Source organism: Myxocyprinus asiaticus, chromosome 1 (assembly GCF_019703515.2).
Source record: "Myxocyprinus asiaticus isolate MX2 ecotype Aquarium Trade chromosome 1, UBuf_Myxa_2, whole genome shotgun sequence".
NCBI classification, from domain to species: domain Eukaryota; kingdom Metazoa; phylum Chordata; class Actinopteri; order Cypriniformes; family Catostomidae; genus Myxocyprinus; species Myxocyprinus asiaticus.
The window spans coordinates 11,120,766-11,127,622 of record NC_059344.1 but is presented as its reverse complement, the minus strand read 5'-3'; the positions used below and the strand labels follow the sequence as shown (position 1 = coordinate 11,127,622).

The 6,857-nt window shown below is 36.7% G+C and overlaps 1 long non-coding RNA gene across 2 annotated transcripts; it reads right to left on the bottom strand.

Moving 5' to 3' along the window:
- Window positions 1–531: 531 nt before the first annotated feature.
- Window positions 532–5,697, bottom strand: LOC127422751 (uncharacterized). Of its 2 annotated transcripts, none has more exons than XR_007894219.1 (7): window positions 5,476–5,697; window positions 3,161–3,451; window positions 2,065–2,144; window positions 1,904–1,969; window positions 1,647–1,742; window positions 1,020–1,281; window positions 532–940 (listed from the first exon to the last, which is right to left on the bottom strand). It is a non-coding gene; the product is annotated as an uncharacterized LOC127422751 (long non-coding RNA). The 2 variants fall into 2 exon arrangements; XR_007894221.1 differs by having other exon boundaries at window positions 532–923.
- Between the last annotated feature and the right edge of the window lie 1,160 nt (window positions 5,698–6,857).

The window sequence follows — 6,857 nt, the reverse complement described above, 5'->3', positions numbered from 1 at the left end:
ATGTGGATTCCTCCTCAAAATGGCAAATCATTTAAAAATTGATCAGTAGAGGGTTGGGGTTAACCCTTTCGCACGTACCATAACACTGGTTTGATCATTCCAGAGTGGTCCCTGGGGAGTACCATCAAACCGGTTCGATTAGAACGTGTCTGATGTCATCAACTGGCAAATTTTAAAATTCAAATCTGCTTTCCCGAGTTTAGCTGCCTCTGCTACAGAGAGGGATTGGCTAAGCAATGCCATTTACATGCCTAACACAGCTGCTTGAACAATCTTTTTAACCACAGGATGTTTATTTTATGTTACAGGCATTCAGACTAACGCAGCAGACTACACATTTACTGCTCAATCCACACAGTGTATAACCGTACAAACTAACTGAAACTCACCATAAAAGCTGTTGTACTGTTTAGCAGCTACATAGAAAGAGACTGGCTAAGCACTTGCCATTTAGATATCTAAAACAGCTGCTAGAACTTTTTAAAGTCTAAACTTTTTAGTCTTTTTAAACCATAGAATATGTTTATTTTATGTTACGAACATTCAGACAAACACAGAATTCAAAAATAGCTAAAATAGCTGCTCAGTCTTTTCAAACACATGATAAAATAAATGTTTGTAACAGGCATTCAAATAAACACAGAGGTATTAGAATACAAGTTTACAGCGCAAATCATATGACAGCAGCAAAAATAACTGAGAAAAACGATCACCTTTCAAACGTAATGTTTTATTCACATGAAAACAAATATTATGTTGACATGCTCTGGACACTGAAGTCTGCATTGCAATGTAAACAATCAGCAATTTTACCCCTCCTGGACCTCAAAGTCAGACCCCACCTGCATCTCCCACAGAGGTCTAATGCCTAGGAGATCAGGAAACAAACCACTATTCCGCAGAACAGCTGGCAAAAACACCACCTGGAGTGAAAGGAAAGCTGGCAAAGTGGGTTCTGACTAATGTAAATGAGATTAATGTAATTGAGCTTATATTGTAGTTTTGTGTGATGTACTCACTGGTTACACTGGATCCACCACTGACATCCACCAATACGAGGGACTTGGGATCTCTGGGTCCGTTGTCATGTCCTTACTGGCCCCTTACTATTGATAGGGCACTCCACTGATTCCCTGCAATTCAGGATCAGCCTGATGAGAGGGCTGCTTGAGGAGCACAGTTCAGGGGCCGTCCTGCCTCAGACAGCCAGGCATTTCCCCTCTGAAGTTCCTCAAACCACTTCCCAGGGTAGCAGGTCCAGGTGGCACTTGCAAGGTCCGTCTCCAGCACACGGAAGACAAAGAAGAGGCACTTTAATAAAATACATATGTGTGCCATGCAACACTCCCTTGTGTGTTACTCCATGCTTTGAGGAGTAGCACACACTCAAACATCAATGAACCTATAAAAGGTTGTTTAAATGTTCTTTATAGTTAATATGTAATGTTATTTCATACTGCTTAGTAAATATTATTACATGTATATTTTTTTTATTTATTTTTTTTATGAAATTTGTAAGTAGTTCTTAAAATTACTAACTAATATTTCATCATTATTCAATATGTCATTTATTATGCTTCTTGATGAAGCAGAGCCAGGTAACATAGTACTTCACACCGTGCAGACTCAGGACATTTACAACTTACAAGTGAATAACACTCCTTTCAGCATGTTTTTGTTCCTCTCCATGGATGAATCATTGACAAAGTGGAAGGGCAGGCTGGCATTTCATCAGTTTACACCTGCAACAAAAAAAAAAAAAAAAACGATTTCACATTATTTTTTTGTGTGTGTGACATGCACACTGAGTATTTGCAAGACATGATTATTTATATCAGATCCACCACAGACATTCACCATTATGAGGGGCTTGGGATCTCTATGTCTGATGTAATGATCTTACCTCTGCCTTATGTGAGGAAGGATACTGGTATACCAGTCCCACATCCTCCCAGCCATGTTACAGGGCCTGTGGTACAGGGGGGCAAATAGGATGAGAATGACCATGATCACCTGAAAAATGACCAAAGAGAAAGCAGAGTAGTAAAGTAGTAAGGTACTCACCGAGTACATGAGAGCTGTGCAGCACTCCCTTTTGTGTTAGCCCATGTTTTGAGTACCACACACTGAAGCATTACTGAGAACTGTGAAATAAAATGTGTTAGTTATGGTTATATTTCAATTGTTATGTATTGTAAATTGTGTATTTTGTCCTTGTAATTGGTTTATAATCTATGAAATGTGTGCATTGTGAGATTTTGTTTACCACAAATTCAATGTAATTGAATGTTATGAATGCTATTTAGTAGCTGTTATGGTTATGTTGCTTTTATTTGTTAAAATATTTATATTGTTATTCATTATATTGATATTTATAAAAAAATAAAAATTTAAAAAAAATTTAAAAAATATTATCTATAAACAAATGCATATAAAAAGCATAGATCAATAGATAAAATTACATAAAATCTAATTTTAAGAATAATGGTAATACAGAACTTATCTCTTGTCTCTCATAGAGCAAAGATACATGTTTTTTGACATCATGTGGCTGTTTCTCTATATTCCCTATATACTCTAGTAACACATTTGAGCATCTAATGGTGATGGAAGGAAACGGTGTGACTATACTGCATTACAAAAGTCAAAAATAGTAACTATGCCAACACAGAAAAAAAAAGAAATGGCTTCAAACTTTATTTTAATTGTCCAGCCAATTGTCATACTCTGTTTGTTGAAATATGAGCATAGTTGAGTGAAACCCATCTGACACAAGACAGATCATAATCCAAGAGACCCGATTTCAGTCATAAATCAATTTTGTAAAATGTGTATTTTGCCTTTGCATTAGAGTTTACTGCTGATGAATTACATATCATGCTACTTTCAATTGCAAACCATTCCTAATATTAGCATTAGAATATAGGCTATACCTCACACAATTGCATTTGATCAAAGTGAACACGATAAAACATTAGATATGTGCACTATGCCCACAACATCACACAAGCAGTGAACAGCACGAGCCATTAGGTAAACGACATCAAAGTACGATAAATACAGATCATAAACATATTATTCATGCATTTGTCATGGTCTACACGTGTTTGCAAACAATTTTCAACAATTCTCAATCGAAAAAGACTTAAAATGTACTCACCAGTAGCAATCCTGTAATGCGTTGGCAGAAAAGTTGCACGTGGCAGCGAAATTCAAAGCCCGAGAAAATAAAATAAATAAATGTAAATATAAACCATTGGTTAAAACATTTATTATAGTTTATACATGTTTTAAACCAATGAGGAAGGTTTTAAAGAGAAGAAAAAAAGCGAAACATGACTTGCAACGCTTACCTATACTCTGTCCTCCAGCTGTCTTCAAGCGAGACGAGTCAGCGGTGAACCGTCATGTGACTGCCCAGAGCGTCATGTCACAAGCTTGGTGCATCACACTGGAGTTTAAAATTTGATACGTTGTAAAATAACCACTGAAATAAAATTCACACTGGGGGCATAAGTTAAATCATTTAGAATTTATGTGCGAAAGGATTAAACCCTCCCGATGGAGGAATCCTAAAAAAACATGTCTTTCTGTCTGAATCCTAAACGAAAAATTATGGCTGTGGCTGGATTTGAACCTGTGACCCTTCACTTACCAGCACATCATCTCAGCTAAGTAAACTATTCATATTGCTGAGTATTTCGGCTTTCAGTTTATGTATAAAAAAGAACCAGTGGCTAGCATTGTCAGATTTGGCCCAAGTTCAAACAGCTGTAATTCAGTCATCTTTTGACATATCAAGGTGATATTTTGCACAGTACTTCAGAATGATGTCATCTTGAAGCATGTCAGGTTTGAAAAACCATCAGTCAAAATGACATTTGATTCATTGACACATATATATTGAGGCAATGTGGACATTTTCATAAATACGCCCCTTTCAGTCATTTTGTATTGTATTCATTTTTGCTAAGTAACAAATTGAAAGACATCAATTCTACACATGGGTACCAAATTTCAAGTCAATTGGATCTACGGTTCAAGAGAAGAAGATTGTTTGTTTTCCCAAATTTTCACTGTACAGGAAAATCCATCATGGCGGTGTTACATAAAGTGTTACTGATAATGTTTTGTTGTGTTATAACGAATGAAAACTAAAACTATACTAAAACTAAACACAAACTAAAAATTACCATTTTCAAAAAATACTAATGAAATAAAACCTAGATATGCACATTAAAGGAATATTCCGGGTTCATTACAAGTTAAGATCAATCGACAGTATTTGTGGCATAATATTGATGAATACTGAAAAATTATTTTGACTTGCTCCTCATTTTCTTAAAAAAAAAAAAAAAAAAAAAAAGCAAAAATCTGGGTACAATGATATTCAAAGGGGCCAATCTGTAAATGTTAAAATACTCACTAGTTCAAAAGTATATCCACAAGACATAAACAATGTGTGTAAACAAGATTTTAGTGTGATAAAACCGCTTACTAACCTCTTCTGTATAAAGTTGTAAACGATTTTTCAACTTCATGTAATTTCAACAAACATTAAAACCCTAAAATGACTGTAAAAATGACGACATGAGTTTTAGCAGAAGAATTAATGAAAGCGCTTTTATAAAATTATAAGTTGCACATTTCTGCCTTTAAACCCTCCAATAATTGGCTCCCATTCACTTCCATTGTAAGTGCCCCAGTGGAACCTCAACTTTTAAAGAAAAGGAGGGATGAGTCAAAATTAATTTTTGTGGTAATCATCATTATGTTACAAATGCTATTGAATGACCTTGAAATTTAAGCAAAACTGTCGCACTGTACAGCCCTGCACTAGACATAGTAACCACTTAAATTAATTGGCCAATGCTGATAATCAAAAAACAGCCGAAATAATCAGCTTGACCAACATATAATGGTTGTTCACTTCAATTGTGATTATTATTTGTTTGTTTGTGGCTCTGTTCCAAAACCTAGTGAGTAGCCTACCTTGGCACCATTTTAAGGCATCATAAATTAACTTGTATTGAACCCGGAATATTCCTTTAAAACTAACCAAATCGAAACTGAAATTGAAAACCAAAACACAAAACAAAATAAAAGTAAAAACTAATAAAACTATAATAACCCTGGTCCCCTTTCACTTCAGTAGTATGGAAAAGAGCAACGTGCACATTCTGCCAAAGTTCTCCTTTGTGTTCAATGGGAGAAAAAAAGTGGAACATGAGGGTGACAAAATTTAAATTTATGGGTGAGCTACTCCCAAGTTGCTTATAGTCACCCATAAACTTGTAATTTCTAAGTAGATATGTTATTCATCCTGTGAAAAACATGCATGTGAGAGCGTTATTGATATGTGGTTTGTGGTTTCACATGTGTCTGTCTGCTAAAGGCATTATAGTGATCCATTTCAGGGCAACTGATACATCAGGAAACGAGAAAGAGAGTGGGTGAGTGGGAATCATAACTGACCGGAGTCTTGTAAAGTTAGTCCAGATAGTGTTTCCTCATCTCTTTTGTTGTTGTCCTCTCGCCTGTCTCTCCCAGCTGAGAGCTGCAAAGTTAAAAAGGTGCCAAATGCAGGACGCTCCACCATTAGTGTGAAAACTCACCCGCTCGCTGCCACATCTCAGAAAACCTACACACTCCGTCTGACAGCCTGCATGCATCCATACGTGTGTCTGAGTGCTTGCATGTGTGTTTGTGTGTGTGGGCAGATGTCAGCCTTTGACAGCAGCACTTCCATAGTTTGTGTGTGTGTGTGTGTGTGTGTGTGTGTGTGTGTTCTTCCCCTACTGTGCAGAGAGCCCATTAGACGCCATTAGACACATATGCCAGGACTGTGAGTCCGCCCTCAATCTGTCTGCCAAGTGTCTGCCCGCCCCTGGCATCACACACACACACACACACACACACACACACACTAATCAGTGCTGGCCATGGGCAAGACGCAAGCAGAGCCACATTTCAGGTCAACATAATCTAATTGTGTAAGAGGGACAAAGACACTGGACCGTTGATGTCTGACACACAGTTGGTGCCACTCAGTGTTAGTGCTGCTATCACATACACACACACGCACACGGTCCACCCATCGCAGACAGAGACAGATGGTTGCTCATTAAAACCTTCTGTCTCATTTCATTTCCAATTTCCGGGATTTTTGTGTATTATATAACAATTATCAGATTTTATTATGATCATAATAATGACCAACAGGACAGTTCTGAGCATAACAAATAGCAAGTTATAACAATGACAGAATTTTTGTCTTATTGTTTGCTCATCTGTTGAATTAGAAAAGAGGCAGAATGTTCTTGTGGTCAACCGATATTGGTTTGTAATGGCTAATGTCAATACAGATATCTAGAAACAGGGTGGCCGATGGCTGATATATGCAATTTGTATTAATAACAAACTAAATGTGCACTATTGACAAGGTTGTCAGTAGAAGTTTGAGCTGACACTAGGCCAGGGCTGTACACTTACTTTTTTAGGTGTTAGCACTGGTGCTAGTGAATTAAAACATTTGTACAGAAGAGTGCATTCAAAAAACATTTTATTATTATGAGAGCATGACATAAAGCAAATATATGTTTAAAAGAAAGAGAGATATATCTACTATTGGCTCCAAAACTGCCTCTATCTCTATTTGCTCCACACACCATTTGTCACAACTCACGTTACATCAAGTATACTGATTTGTGTCCACGTTTATTTGTTGTTTAATTTGTTTTAACATCCATTTGCAGAATTTTTGTCCTCTCCGTGTCTAACTGTACAGCAAGTCAGAATTACTACCGTAATGACTCTTGAAAATGGGTACCTTAATATTTATAAACGTGTAATTCATA